General features: G+C 41.0%; 1 protein-coding gene across 4 annotated transcripts in view; it reads left to right on the top strand.

Annotated features, from left to right (window-relative positions):
- The window catches only part of LOC145520056 (uncharacterized), a 148,513-nt gene that overhangs the window by 15,483 nt on the left and 117,984 nt on the right, over window positions 1–15,046 (top strand). The gene's annotated exons all lie outside the window — the stretch shown is intronic.

The following is a 15,046-nucleotide window of genomic DNA, read 5'->3' as shown; positions in this document are numbered from 1 at the left end:
ATCCTTTGCTATACCAAATTTTTAAAATTTTAATGACATCCAGTTTGTCTATTTCTTCTTTTGTAGACCATGCTTTTGCTGTCATATCCAAGAAATCATGAAATCCAATGTCATAAAGCTTTCCCCTATTCTAAATGCTTTATAGTTTTAGGTCTTACATTTGGGTCTTTGATCCATTTTGAATTAATTGTATATGATGTTAGGTAAGAGTCCAGTTTCATTCTTTTGCATGAGGATGTTAGATGTTCATTTTTATTACATTTGATGATTTTCCTAAGACCCTTTGAGGACAGCACTGTGTCTCATAACCCTTTATATCCCTTATATAGTACCAGGCATTTAACAAGAGCTTAATGCACTTTCTCAGCAAATCTGGACAACTCAGCAGTGGCCACAGGACTGGAAAAGGTCCGTTTTCATTCCAGTCCCAAAGAAAGGCAATGCCAAAGAATGCTCAAACTACCGCACAATTGCACTCATCTCACATGCTAGTAAAGTAATGCTCAAAATTCTCCAAGCCAGGCTTCAGCAATACGTGAACTGTGTACTCCCACATGTTCAACCTGGTTTTAGAAAAGGCAGAGGAACCAGAGATCAAATTGCCAACGTTCGCTGGATCATCAAAAAAGCAAGAGAGTTCCAGAAAAACATCTATTTCTGCTTTATTGACTATGCCAAAGCCTTTGACTGTGTGGATCACAATAAACTATGGAAAATTCTGAAAGAGATGGGAATACCAGACCACCTGACTTGCTTCTTGAGAAACCTGTATGCAGGTCAGGAAGCAACAGTTACAACTGGACATGGAACCACAGACTGGTTCCAAATAGGAAAAGGAGTACGTCAAGGCTGTATATTGTCACCCTGCTTATTTAACTTATATGCAGAGTACATCATGAGAAATGCTGGGCTGGAGGAAGCACAAGCTGGAATCAAGATTGCTGGGAGAAATATCAATAACCTCAGATACGCAGGTGACACCACCCTTATGGCAGAAAGTGAAGAAGAACTAAAGAGCCTCTTGATGAAAGTGAAAGAGGAGGTTGAAAAAGTTGGCTTAAAGCTCCACATTCAGAAAACTAAGATCATGGCATCTGGTCCCATCACTTCAAGGCAAATAGATGGGGAAATAGTGGAAACGGTGGCTGACTTTATTTTTGGGGGCTCCAAAATCACTGCAGATGGTGATTGCAGCCATGAAATTAAAAGACGCTTACTCCTTGGAAGGAAAGTTATGACCAACCTAGATAGCATATTGAAAAGCAGGGACATTACTTTGTCAATAAAGGTCCATCTAGTCAAGACTGTGCTTTTTCCAGTGGTCATGTATGGATGTGAGAGTTGGACTATAAAGAAAACTGAGTGCCAAAGAATTGATGCTTTTGAACTGTGGTGTTGGAGAAGACTCTTGGGAGTCCCTTGGACTGCAAGGAGATCCAACCAGTCCATCCTGGGGGAAATCAGTCCTGGGTGTTCATTGGAAGGACTGATGTTGAAGCTGAAATTCCAATATTTTGGCCACCTGATGCGAAGAGCTGACTCATTTGAAAAGACCCTGATGTTGGGAAAGATTGAGGGCAGGAGGAGAAGAGAATGACAGAGGATGAGATGGTTAGATGGCATCACCGACTCAATGGACATGAGTTTGGGTAAACTCCAGGAGTTGGTGATGGACAGGGAGGCCTGGCATGCTACAGTTCATGGGGTTGCAAAGAGTCAGACACGATGGAGCGACTGAACTGAACTAATGCACTTTAAAAGAATGCTTGGTGGTTCCTGACTATTGAATCAGAAGTATTATTCTATCTGCACCTTATTGTAGGACCTAGCACATAATTGGCATTTAAAAAATGTTTATTAAATTAAGGAACTAAATATATTCTTATTCTGAAGGATCTCGTGGTTAACAAGGTTATTCTTCCAATTAAGTGATATTGAGAGAATTGGAGAATGAGTAAATTATTATAAATGTATTGCATAATACATGTATGTTAAAAGAGAATTACATAAATAGCAAAAATAATTTCCATAGCCACCTTCAAAACAAATACTTAACTTCTATTTTAAAGATGAACTATAACTAAGAATTCATCATTTTTTTTCTCCTTGAAATCTTTTTTAAATAATCCATTTTTTTTTAAAAAGGCAAACATAAGAGCTGTGGAAAACCAAGAAGGTGATGTGATAGTTATACAAAAATGTTCCCAGTGAACCAGCTTATTGGTACTTAGGTCCTTGTGTGGTTCCCCTCCCATACTGAAGTTGGACTTCAGCCAACAGAATCCCAAGAGTGGTGCTGGACCATTTTGTATCTAAGCCTGTGATACATAGATTTTGTATCTATAGTATCTGGAAATGGACTGACAGAAACAAACACAGGTAGATTTTTCTATGAGTTCCAAGCTCAGAGCAGAGGCACTGCTATCAAGAGTTAACCTTGAGGGAAAAAAAAAGAAAGAGTTAGCCTTGAGATGCAAAGAATTGGGTGGGGTCATGAACTGAAGGACCTCAGGATGTTGGAGCCTTGACTTGGCAAAGGTGAGGCTGAGGCAGGGATTTGCCACCTCCAGCTCCTGGGTTGGGCAGTATAGAGTTTCGTGGCTGCAGTGCCCCTTCAGGTTACCATGTGAACTGAGCATGTCATGAAAAGTCCAGCATGTCACTTCCACCCGTAACCTTCTGCAGTATCCCTAATATCCCAGGAAAGAGGGTGGAATGTTTGGCAATTTTGTAAGGGTGGTGGGGAGGGTGGAGCACCCCGTTCTTTGGTGGAGCAAATAATTTGGAGAGCTCCATTTATCTTGAGAGAGTTTCCAAACTGTTTCTAGGGAGGTACGTAGTTGAAAATATTCAAAGAGCAAAGGTCAAAGCTTCCTGAGATTGATCTCACCAAATGAAGCCCGATGTGAAAACAAACAAAAAACACAAGAGGAGAGAGCATTTAGCCAGTGTAATAATAACAGCTGTCACTTATGCACCGTTTACTACAAACTGAAGGCCATTGCCCCCATTCACTCACAACCTCATGGAAAATGATGGCGAGAACAGCAGCCATCCGATCCCAGGGTTCTCACTATTAACCACTAGTATATATAAACAGAATGTGGTAAAAGTGACCATTTCAGATCAATAGGAGAAGAATGGATGTGTCAATAATAGTAAATTTGTACTGTAGTTATAGAAAGGGACCAGTGCTACAGCTATACTTCATTCTTGAAAAGATAGAGCAGAATTCAAATGAAGACAAAAGGAAACCATATATTATGTTAATATCTCTAGTTAATGGAGCACACTTACAAACTGATAAGAAAAAGTTAAATAGTCTAATAGAAAGTTTGCCAAATGATATGGGCAGCAATAAACAAAAACACAAGTGATACCATTAAAATATGATGCAATGATACAGTGTTAGGAAAAAAAAAATATATATATATAATTTATGTATTACAATCCTGGTTTTGTAAGGAAATAAACAACCACCATTACCACCACTGCAATAAATACATGCACATAAAAACAGAACAATGACTTGAAGAAAAGAAAAGAACCAGAATGTTCACAGTGGTTAGCCCAGGGTAATAACTTGCAATTTATAAATGTGTTTTCATTTTTCCAAAATTTAAATAAAGAACCTTTATTTAGAATTAGAAAAATAAACCACAACACAAATTATTTGAATATTTGTGAGTTAAGTTTAAAATGAAAATATTATACTTACATGTTTGTTGTTGAGCTTAATTACTTAGAACATAGTACTTGTTTAAAACTCATAGAATGTACAACACAGAGTGCACCCTAATTTATACTATGTACTTTGGGTGATAATGATGTGTCCATATAGTTTTATTGGTCATAACAAGTGTACCACTGTAGTACAGAATGTCCATAATGGGAAAGTTGTATGTGGCAGAGGACAGGGGATATATGGGAACTCTGTACTTTCCATTCAATTTTGCTGTGAACCGACAACTACTCTAAAAACACTAAGTTCATTATTTAAAAACAAGAACATAGCAACCATAATGATGTCAGGCATAGAATTCCTTTAAGGAGGGAATTTTGTAAATACCCTTTATTTAAATTTGGTATAAATTTGGCATGTTTCTATCCCTCAATGCCAAAAGTATGGTTTTTCACACGGTTAGCATATCCATTTATAAGGGGCAAACCATTATTTCTTAAGTGCATCAGGTTGAGGTATAAGACCAATGCCTATTTATTATTTAGAATGACATTTCTGTCACATGGGCTGGAATACATGTATTGACATAAGCAACTTATTTTCTTTGTGAAGTCATGGAAAAAGGCTATATTATCAGAAGGTTAAAATATTTCTCAAAGTATAAATCCATTGACTACCTACATCAGTCTCACCAAGGATGTTCACTAAGATGGAGGTTTTGAAACACTAACCTAGATTTACTCTCTCAAAATCTCTAGGTATGAAGTCAGAGTCTGCACTTTATAAACAAGCATCCAAGATGATATTTATGTACATGGAAGTTTGGGAACCAGGGGTGCTTGGTTCCAGTGTAGCAAGGAAAAAGGGTAGCGGCGGCTATGGAAGTCTTTGCCAATAGAAAATTAACAAGTCAAAAGTGTTGATAAGACTGACTTCACTAAGTCTACTGATAGAGCACTGCTAATACACAACTCTGACAGTGCTTTTCTATGATTCCTTGATGTTCTTAACTCCATTTGATTGCTGTCAAGTCATGGGAAAATGTCATTCTTCTTTCACTGTATATCACTGCCCAGATTTATCATGTATTTATATATATATTTATAGAAGCATAATTGCATACTAGTGACAATTTCATGAGTTTTGACAAATGTAGATATCTATATAACCAGTACTGCAGATGAGTGTGCCTTCACCCTACGAGGTTGACTGTGGTCTCTTCCCTTCTCTCCCTGCTCCTGTCTATCCTGGCAACCACTATTATGATTTCTTTCCCCGCAGATCAGGTTTGCCTGTTTTATAATTCCAATAAATGATGTATTGACTATGAGGGAACTCCATAATTGTTACAGAAGACAGTGACACTCATTTTTCTAAGTTCTTTCAAGAGAAACTGCTCTCGACTCTTACAAAACTCCAAAACATTTCAATTTGTGTTGGTAAAGGTGGAATACCTTAAGTAAGATCTCTTTGCCTCAAAGTATAAACAGTATCCTGCTAAGGATGTTAGAAACTGTCCTTCTGTAATTAGTTAGCTAGTTTTAAAGTCTTGAATTAGACATATTTTAATAACAGAAGCAGACTGTGGCTCAGATCATGAACTCCTTATTGCCAAATTCAGACTTAAATTGCAGAAAGTAGGGAAAACCACTAGACCTTTGAGGTATGACCTGAATCAAATCCCTTATGATTATACAGTGGAAGTGACAAATAGATTTAAGGGACTAGATCTGATAGACAGAGTGCCTGATGAACAATGGACAGAGGTTCGTGACATTGTACAGGAGACAGGGATCAAGACCATTCCCATGGAAAAGAAATGCAAAAAAGCAAAATGGCTGTCTGAGGAGGGCTTACAACTAGCTGTGAAAAGAAGAGAAGCAAAAAACAAAGGAGAAAAGGAAAGATATTCCCATCTGAATGCAGAGTTCCAAAGAATAGCAAGGAGAGATAAGAAAGCCTTCCTCAGAGATCACTGCAAAGAAATAGAGGAAAACGACAGAATGGGAGAGACTAAAGATCTCTTCAAGAAAATTAGAGATACGAAGGGAACATTTCATGCAAAGATGGGCTCGATAAAGGACAGAAATGGTATGGACCTAACAGAAGCAGAAGATATTAAGAAGAGCTGGCAAGAATACACAGAAGAACTGTACAAAAAAGATCTTCATGACCCAGATAATCACTATGGTGTGATCACTCACCTAGAGCCAGACATCCTGAAATGTGAAGTCAAGTGGGCCTTAGAAAGCATCACTACGAACAAAGCTAGTGGAGGTGATGGAATTCCAGTTGAGCTATTTCAAATCCTCAAAGGTGATGCTGTGAAAGTGCTGCACTCGATATGCCAGCAAATCTGGAAAACTCAGCAGTGGCCACAGGACTGGAAAAGGTCCGTTTTCATTCCAATCCCAAAGAAAGGCAATGCCAAAGAATGCTCAAACTACAACACAATTGCACTCATCTCACATGCTAGTTAAGTAATGCTCAAAATTCTCCAAGCCAGGCTTCAGCATTAAGTGAACCGTGAACTTCCAGATGTTCAAGCTGGTTTTAGAAAAGGCAGAGGAACCAGAGATCAAATTGCCAACATCCGCTGGATTATCAAAAAAGCAAGCGAGTTCCAGAAAACATCTATTTCTGCTTTATTGACTATGCCAAAGCCTTTGACTGTGCGGATCACAATAAACTATGGAAAATTCTGAAAGAGATGGGACTACCAGACCATCTGACCTGTCTCTTGAGAAACCTGTATGCAGGTCAGGAAGCAACAGTTAGAACTGGACATGGAACAACAAACTGGTTCCAAATAGGAAAAGGAGTACATCAAGGCTGTATATTGTCACCCTGCTTATTTAACTTATATGCAGAGTACATCATGAGAAATGCTGGGCTGGAAGAAGCACAAGCTGGAATCAAGATTGCTGGGAGAAATATCAATAACCTCAGATATGCGGATGACACCACCCTTATGCCAGAAAAGGAAGAAGAACTAAAGAGCCTCTTGATGAAAGTGAAAGAGGAGAGTGAAAAAGTTGGCTTAAAGCTCAACGTTCAGAAAACTAAGATCATGGCATCTGGTCCCATCACTTCATGGGAAATAGATGGGGAAATAGTGGAAACAGTGTCAGACTTTATTTTTTTGGGCTCCAAAATCACTGCTGATGGTGATTACAGCCATGAAATTAAAAGACGCTTACTCCTTGGAAGGAAGGTTATGGCCAATCTAGATAGCATATTTAAAAGCAGAGACATGACTTTGCCAACAAAAGTCCGTCTAGTCAAGGCTATGGTTTTTCCAGTGGTCATGTATGGATGTGAGAGTTGGATGGTGAAGAAAGCTGAGCACCGCAGAATTGATGCTTTTGAACTGTGGTGTTGGAGAAGACTCTTGAGAGTCCCTTGGACTGCAAGGATATCCAACCTGTCCATCCTAAAGGAGATCAGTCCTGGATGTTCATTGGAAGGACTGATGTTGAAGCTGAAACTCCAATACTTTGGCCACCTCATGTGAACAGTTGACTCATTGGAAAAAACCCTAATGCTGGGAAGGATTGGGGGCAGGAGGAGAAGGGGACGACAGAGGATGAGATGGTTGGATGGCATCACTGACTCGATGGACATGGGTTTGGGTAAACTCTGGGATTTGGTGATGGACAGGGAGGCCTGGCGTGCTGCAATTCATGGGGTCACAAAGAGTCAGACACGACTGAGCAACTGAACTGAATAATTAAAAACACTCTGATAGTGAGAGTATGCAGATGACCCAAATGGAATCAGTTCTTCTGATCCAAAACAATAGTATCCCCAATCTCCTAGAAGAATTTGAAGATCAACTTGCTAACTTAGGAAGAAGAAAGAAAGTGTTCAGATAGGCAAAAGAATGCCACTTGATCCACAGACCATAGGCAACCAAGTTTGATCCCAGATCAGATTCCAAAAGGGATCGGTAACATCTTCCCCAAACTTGGATTTCAACATATTCTTACCCATTTCTGTCTTTTCTGCCCCACAATTGCAGTGTTTTTCATGGCCCCAAAGAGCACTTTGAGGAACAGTACATCCTTTCTACCATCCATTATCACAGTTCCTTTGGTCCCATAACACGTTCTGTGCTCCTTACCAGTTTGGCATGTTTTGATTGCTCCAAGACTTTAACATGCTGCTGCTATTTGTATGGTGCTATGTCACTCTCGTGGAGTTATCCCTTGCCTTCATGTTTTTGAATGTTCCTTCTATATTCTAATTTAAAGGGCCTGTGCCATCACTCTGATTTGTTTGAGAATCTCCCCGCCTCTTTTCTCTTCATTGGAATTGCCCCAAGTCATGCTTCAGAGCACTTCCTGGTACTGTCTTCTTTTGGAAACTTGTGGAATTATGCCTGGTTTTTAAAAAATATTTTAAAGTCCAGCCTCCTAAAGTCTGCTACACACATTTTACCTAGCTCATCCTTGTCTTCCCTTGAAGATGACATGGTCTCCCAGGGTCTCATCCCTTCCGCTCTGACAAATGGCTTCTTCCTACTGGTTGGAATCAGTCAAAGCAGAGTTATTTTTATTCCTTCCTCTACCATTTAGGATGTGAAATTGTTGGGAAGGCAAGTGACAAACTCGGCTTTTATCTGAATGAAATATCCAGAATGTTATCCCCAGCGTGTGTGCTGCCAATTCTGTGGCTTTCCCCCATGTGTCTCAGCTCAGTTTCCATAAAAACCTCACTTCTGTTCCTCTCTCCTTTCATCTTCATCCAAGTGTTCAGGGATTCCTCTGCCTCTATTGTTATTACAGCCTACAGTGCTTGCTGCTCCGTCTCCTCTCAACGGGTCTTTTGTGCACAGCACACCCTTCTACCACTATGTTCCCATGGACTGGTTCCACCCCGCCAACTCTCCCGGTATCTATGAGGTCTTGTTTGTCACCCTGTGCTGTAATCTCAAGGTTACTTACTATGTTCTGGGTATGATGTCTGTACATCTGCTGCCTACGTTTTGCTTCTGATGTCCTTCCCAATTGTTTCCTCATTGAATCACTCAGCACCTCCCTCACTGTTTCCCTCACTGTTGAAATTCTTCCCAGGCCTTCCTTCATATCATCCATGGAAACCCATTTCATTTTATCTAGGTGGTTTTTTTTTTCTTTTTCTCCCTTCCCATCTGTTTTCCATTTACAGCCCTTTTGGCCAGATGAGTTGGTCTCTGACTAAACACATTCTTTTCAGTCTTTGAAAAATGTTCTCCATTCTTAGTCAAATATCCATCATTCCTACATTTGAAGCTGTGGCCCTGAAATGAAAATTTGCACCAACTGTGTACCCAGTCATTCATTTTTTTTTTTTTGGTATCATATTTTTATTCTCTGCATTGTGCCCTAAGTCTTTTATGTTCCAAATTTCACAGCATCTTGAGATGCTTCCATACGCTATTTTGATGGCTTTTCATTTCCCTGTAACTTGGCAGTTGATAGTTTGACCAGCCTCAGCAGGCTCTGCCATATGCTAGATTCATATTCCATGAAGATAACTCCCCTTCCGGCATGACTTGATTGTGTCAATTCAGACATTACCATATCCCTCGCTGGGAGTCCCAGAATTCCAGTGTATGACTTTTCCTCCATAGCTTTACCATCCTCTGTGGGAAAGGAATATCAGAGGCGGTGCAGAGTAGTAAAAGGAGGCTTGCTCTGCCACTTGTTACTGGGCAGCTAAAGAGGACACTGGGCTTTCCAGGTGGCGCCAGTGGTAAAGAACCCGCCTGCCAATGCAGAAGATGTAAGAGGTGTGGGTTCAATCCCTAGGTTGGGAAGTTCCCCTGCAGGAGGGCACAGCAGTCCACTCCAGTATTGCTTGGAGAATCCCATGGACAGAGGAGCCTGGCAGGCTACAGCCTATAGGGTTGCAAAGAGTCGGACACTACTGAAGCAACTTAACATACAAAGAGGACAAATAACTGGGCTTCCCTGGATGTCCAGTGGTTAGGACTCCATGCCGCCACTTCAGGGAGCATGGGTTCGATCTCTGGTCAGGGAACTAGGATCCCACATGCCATGCAGTATGGCCTAAAAAATTAAAAAGAGTGCAATAACTAAAACAAGTAGTGAACTTTCCAAGCCTCAGCTTCTTTATCCTTTAAGTGGTAATAGAATACTGGCCTTTCTAGGTTATTAGGATGATTTAATAAGATACTATTTATGAAAACACTTTGTATGTTGAGAGTAACACAAATACAGGCTTTAAGAATAATCATTGGGTAATTTCATTTTCCTAGAACCTGCAGAGCACATGCAGCAGGCGTGAGAGGTTGCTCAATATTTACTCCAACCTTGTATTAACTCAAATATTGAGTGCCTCCTAGAAGCAAGGTTCTCTAAGGAGAAACAAAGGCAGGTGCACCCAACTCCGCGGTGGAGTTCTCAGCCAGGAAGAAACTGAATTTGGGCATGCGCCCTTTCCCCAGAGGACTGCTGTGGGCACTGCGGTGAGCTTTGTACTGCTCGCAAACATCTGTGCTGTCCCTTATTCTTTGGATTCTAATACCATCCTGCACACGTGTTCCTGAGCATCCTAGAGGTCATCACAGAGAAGAATCTACTCTTTTTCCAGAGCCCTGGGCAGTTTGGACCTCTGGCTCATACAAGCCCCATCCTCAGCTAACTTCATCTGGGAACGGGCCAGAGTGTGTAGGACCATCATAAGAAAAACCAACCGTGATCACAGCACCTCCAGTTCTCATGTTCTGAAAACCTACCATGTGTCACATAGTCTGCAAGGGTCTGTATAGACATCACTGTTTTTCAACCATTTAAAAAAAACTATCGCTCCCCTAAGGAGCCATTTAGTGTTTTTCTAAAATATCCCCTTCATGAAATTTTAATACCAAAGACATACAGTGTATTTGTTTAGGCTTCATACGTATGTAAGTATTATCTATGCTCTATAAGTAAAAAGAGATTTTTTTTTTTTCATCCTCTCCCTTGAGAACCAATTTTGACCCTCTTGAGGATATTATGCTAACTGAGAATGCATTTGATTAGTATATCTAATTTGTATATATTCTTTCCTCCCCCTTCCCATAATCATTCCCTGAATAATTTCTAAACTGCTCAATCTCTGAACCTGTTACACAACCATTGACCCCAGAGAAAGAAACCTTGATGTGGAGGTAACAGGAAACACTCTATTTGAGGTTTGACGCAGTCCTGTGGGCTCTCTTGACTCACACTCACTTCTTCGTGATCTCCTCCTCCAGGATCTTGAACGGGACGCTAGACATTCCTCATGAGAAACCCAAGGAGGACACTCACAAGACAGCCACAGTTTTCCTACTGCCTGCTGCCAAGTTTCTTGAGGGCCCAGCTGTTGGGATAAGATGTAGAATTTTGATGTATTTATTATTATTTGGAATTTATATATAATATACAGCTCATATATATTATATATAAATTCTAAAATTATATGTATGTATAAAAACCTCTGAGATTTCAGATTTTCTGAATAGTGTCCAAGGGCTAGAAAATGTGGCAGTGGGGGAAGGTAGTGGTGGAAGGATGGGTGAGAGAGAGAAGGAGAGAGAGGAAAGGAGAGGAGGGAAGCCCAGAGGGCTGGGCGGTGGGAGGAAAGAGAAAGGAAAGGGGAATGAGGGAAAACGTGCTGGAAAGAGGAAGGGCTTTGCAATCAGACAACTAGCTTGTTACTCTGTGACCTTGGGAAAGTTACTTAAACACTCCAGGTCATTAATACTTGTTTTCCATGGTCTATGTTGGATATGTACAATACCTGGCATATACAAGGTGCTCAACTGTGTAAGCAATATCATTCCACATGCACATATAGGTAATAAAAGGAATTAGAATCAAATAAATTTGCCAGTCCAGTTTTCTTATCTTAAAAAAGGCTAATGTCAACCAATACAGATGGCCACAGCCCCAACGCATTCTGTGAGCATGGCTTCTATCTTTGAGCAAAAAGGTTCTTAATACCAAACCCCAGAATTTCATCAATTTATTTCAATTTCATCAACTTATTCATCAGCCTCAGGCAATGCTAGAATATGGCAGGCTTCCTCAGGTGGAGGGAGATGCCCGCTGTGGGTGGCTTTTAAGAAGAGGAACAGAAGCAGGAGCTAGGCCACGCATGATTTCTTTCTCCTCCTACACTCTCCCCCCAGAGAAGTCAGTTCACCTCCCCCCGGGGAGGGATGGGTCAGGAAACTGAAGAGGCCAGGTGTGTTATGCTGACATCCATCCACCTGGACAAGGTCAGTGAGGAGGAGCTGGGGCACGAGCGTCCCACCGTCTAGCCGGTTCTCAAAGTCAGCAGTGGTACGTTTGCAGAACTAGGAGAATTAATGGGCCTCTAGAACTAGCCTCGGAGTAGGAGGAAGGGACACTGTAGTGTGCTTCAAAATATTGAGCAACCCTCCGAATAAAAAATTATATCAGTTTATAAATTTTACTGATATAAAGGGTGTGTAGCATACGACTTACAAACAACAATAAAATATACACTGCTCTATTTTAACTTCCATATAGCCAGCTGATTCTCACTGAATGCTTTCACTCATTTTTGCTGAACTCTTGTATCCATAACCAACCTATGGTTGCAGTTCTACCATGATTTGATAAGTGGAGTAATTTCCACCATCCAGATAACAATAGATATAAGTAACTCATTAGTGTAGAAAATATTAAAATTTAGTAAGATTATTAAAAAGTGATGAGTTTTGAGTATTTATGGCCTTTGTTTTTAATGTAAGTTAATTTTGTTTACACATATTAAATTTTAATAATGACAGTGTTTATTAATAATGACAGTGTTTAATAGTCCAACTTGTAAAAAGCCTACAAATTTATCAATTGGCACACCATCCAGGAATATCCCACAGTCCCAATTATGTTTTTTACAGGTGTGGCAAATTACAGTTTAATCCCCACTTAAGGAGATACTTGGTTACTACACTCAGGGAGGGGCGGGCTGGCTGCAGGAATGTTCAGGCAGGAAGAATGGCACCCACCAGGGGGCAGTGTGGTTCCAAGTGGTCCCTTATATAGAGAGCCAGAGCCCTTCCTGCCGTTACTAGAGGAAGAAGGATGTCACATATTGGGGAGACTCAGGGCTGCCCTCTGGGTGCTGACCAGGGTTCAGTTCAGTTCAGTCGCTCAGTCATGTCTGACTCTTTGCAGCCCCCTGGACTGCAGCACACCAGGCTTCCCTGTTCATCACTAACTCCTGGAGCTTGCTCAAACTCATCATGTCCATTGAGTTGGTGATGCCATCCAACCATCTCATCCTCTGTCGTCCCCTTCTTGTTGACCAGGGTAGCAATCAGGAAACCAAAACAGAAGTCCTAAGGTGATGGGAGAAGGGAGTTGATGCTGAAAGCTCAGCTTCTCTGTACTTCCGTGCCAAATCCCAGAGACCAGTTTTGGGTAAAGTAGAAAAGAATAGCTTTATTGCTTTGGCAGGTGAAGGGGGACACAGCAAGCTAATGCCCTCAAAACTACATGTCCCAACTTGGGGAAGATAGTTTTATAGTAATTGTTCAAAGAGGGTGTGATCAGCTCTTAGACATTCTTGTGATGGGTTAGTGGTGAGGTAAGTGGGAATCAGCATCAACCTTCAGGACGAACTGGTCAGGGGTCTACAGGCTTGTGGGCAGCATACCATTAACTCTTCCCACCTGGAGGAGTTTTAGTATATGCAGAAAAGCTCAAAGGTATCGTCTTGTGTGTCTGTTGATGGGGAAATAGGACCTTGCCCCAAGGCTGCTCTTGACTGTTTCACCCTGATCTTGCATCCCCTCCTTTCCCTAATTAACAACTGCTTGAATCTGCCTGTGGGAACTCAGGGAATGCTGTTTCCTACGATCCAATAAATGAGGAACATAGAAAAGCCTTGTGCCCGAGAGCCCACCAAGCCCTGCGCTGTGTCAGAGTGAGGGGAGAAGCCTTCTACCCCTTGCATCCATCTGGCGACAGGGCAGCAAGGCTCACTCCAGACCCTACCCTGGGGCAGGGTTTGGCGGCTGGGGTGGGGGAGGGTGGGACTCACTCAGGACAGAGGATGAACTTAGGCTCAGGAACCAGAGCGGGACAGAACTTAATTACCCCAAATGGGGCTCAAGGGCCTGTAATTGAGAGGGTCAGGGAGGAGAGGCCAGTACTAGAAGCAAAGCAGAATTTTCTAGTCAGTTAAACAATTTGGAACCTTGGAGAACTCAAGCAGGATCACAAAAATCCAATTTCCAGACTGTTCCCTTTGCTCCATACAAGGTCTGTGGTTGAGCTTTTAAGCAGAATCAAGTTACACAGCACCACACATCTATCCACAGGGGCTCTGGTACGGGAAGTACGTTAGATGTGATTTTTCCTCATTCCAGTTTGTATTCTTCACAGTCACTTTCTGGAAAGCCCATTTCAGTCTTAAAGGCCTCTTTCAGGAGCTGGGAAGTGTAATGTCTTGGTGACTTACTTTTTCCTAACTAAGATAAATCCAGCCACCTTAACAGAGCAAAAGCAAAACTGGTACCTGGGAAAATTGTGTTTTCTTACCAATTTTGGCAGAATTGTCTCTAAAATGTTATAGACTATCTAAATCATTTATATACATATGTAAATATGTAAGTTTTTGTTTGCATATATATAATACACATTATATATTTGCAAACTATATATGTATATATTTTTATATATTGTTTCTTTGTCTACATTCATCATTTAGGAGATTCAGATTGCTGACTTGTTTTGTTTGTGAAGATCTGGCTTTGTATTGAAACTTGAAAGCCCTGGATGTCAAAAGCATTGTGCTCTTCTCTTTGCTTGCTTCATGCATAAAATGCTCCCAGGCCACAAGATAAAAGTCACTTCATAACTAGTGTATGCGCCATAGGTCAATAGATCAACAAATTTAGTTTGAGACAATAACTACCTGACTTCATCTTACATAGCTATTTTTAACAGTTTATGAACACAATGATTTACTAGAAATGAGAAAAAACCAAATTTTTGATGGTTAATATATGTTCTAAATTAGTGTTGCAAGAGAAGGGGCAGGGGCAAGAGAATATTTCAAGTGTCTGGTAAGCTCCTGGGATGGGCCACTAACTGAGAGTCCTTGGCTTCGCATAGGAAAGACTTCAAGAGCAAGTCAAAGTAAAGTGAAAGCAGGTTTACTAGAGAGATAACACATTCCATAGGCAGAATGCAGTCTGTCTCTGAAAGTGAGGCTGGCCCTGGGGTATGGAGTTGTTAGTTTTTATGGGCTGGGTAATTTTATACTCTAAGGAGTGGGAGGAATATTCTAACTATTTGGGGAAGGAGTGGGGATTTCTAGTAATTGGACCACCACCCACTTTTATGGTAGGCCTCAGAA

Source organism: Giraffa tippelskirchi, chromosome 1 (genome assembly GCF_054371585.1).
Source record: "Giraffa tippelskirchi isolate mGirTip1 chromosome 1, T2T-mGirTip1v1.2.pri, whole genome shotgun sequence".
Taxonomy (NCBI): domain Eukaryota; kingdom Metazoa; phylum Chordata; class Mammalia; order Artiodactyla; family Giraffidae; genus Giraffa; species Giraffa tippelskirchi.
The sequence above is the reverse complement of the archived record's forward strand: the minus strand, read 5'-3'. Positions and strand labels throughout refer to the sequence as shown.